General features: G+C 41.6%; 1 protein-coding gene across 3 annotated transcripts in view; it reads left to right on the forward strand.

Moving 5' to 3' along the window:
• The window catches only part of LOC101853685 (L-xylulose reductase), an 83,352-nt gene that overhangs the window by 78,925 nt on the left and 3,218 nt on the right, over positions 1-1,209 (forward strand). The gene's annotated exons all lie outside the window — the stretch shown is intronic.

Raw genomic sequence — 1,209 nt, forward strand, 5'->3', positions numbered from 1 at the left:
ATATGTATATTATATTTATTTATTTTTATTTATCTTTTTATTTATTTATTTATTTATCTGTCTATCTCGCTCTCCCTTTGCTTACATTTCAAACAGTTTTTAGAACTCCTAGAGTCTTGTTTTGGGAGTTGTTGGTTGTTTTTTGTTTGGGGGAGGGGTTGTTGGGATTTATTTTTGTTTGGTTAGTTCTTTCCTATTTGGCAAAGATAGGGTTTTTTTGTTTGTTTTTGGGTTTTTTTTGGGGGGTGTTACTGAAAGAAATCAGGCGAAGGGGTGTTATGTTTGTTTCTGTTCCCCCAATCTCCCTCCCATTCAGGGACTGACTGTCGTGTGTGTCTATTTTGTACGGGCTGTTAGAGACGTTTGAGCACACTAAGTCCAGCGTATGTCGCGCCTGCAGAGACGCTGACCTGAGGCTTCATTCACCCGTTGGGAAATCGGATGTCTGGCTCTTTGACTGAGATGCACGTCACTTCCTGTTTGATGAATGGGCTTTCGGTGGTTGTAGTACTCACAAGAGACGAGCGATTCTCAGATCTCAGGAGTATCGTTATGACCCGTCACGTGTCGCTCGTGCAGCATCGATACTGAAAGGTCCTACTTCTTCACTGTCGTTTACCCTTTTTTGTGTGTTTCTTTGTGGGTGGTTTGGTTTGGGGTTGGGGGGGGGGGCGCTTTTGGAAGGCCCAACTTCTTTCCTTTTTTTTTTTCTTTTTTTTTTGTCCTGTCTACCTGTCTTACTTTTCTCCTTGTTCTGTATGGCGGGTGGTTGGAGGGCGTCACTAGTAGTTCCTATTTCTCAACTCTTCCTCTGTTGTTTCTGTCCGTCTGTATTACTTTATCCCAGCACTGAATGACCATTACTGTGTCGATGTGTGTCTCTTAACTCAAACAAACAAACAAATGAATGGCCGTTATTGTATCGATCTGCTCCTCTTTACTGAAAAGGCTCAAGGTTTGGTTTCTGTCTCACTGTGTTGCCCACTTGCGATCCCGCAAATAATGAAATTTTTAAAAACATTTCCGGAAAAAAAATTATTAAATTATTAAATTCTTTTACACAAAGAAGCTACAAAAGAAAAAGGGCGGGGGAGGGGTTGAAAGTCTGTGACTAATCAACATCGAAGTGTCGGAACAGGGCTATTAATGATTATCACTAATGTAGATCGCTTCAAGTCACTGCAGTCTGCTCCGATACTGCCCACTTCG

This window comes from Aplysia californica, unplaced genomic scaffold (genome assembly GCF_000002075.1).
Source record: "Aplysia californica isolate F4 #8 unplaced genomic scaffold, AplCal3.0 scaffold00069, whole genome shotgun sequence".
NCBI classification, from domain to species: domain Eukaryota; kingdom Metazoa; phylum Mollusca; class Gastropoda; order Aplysiida; family Aplysiidae; genus Aplysia; species Aplysia californica.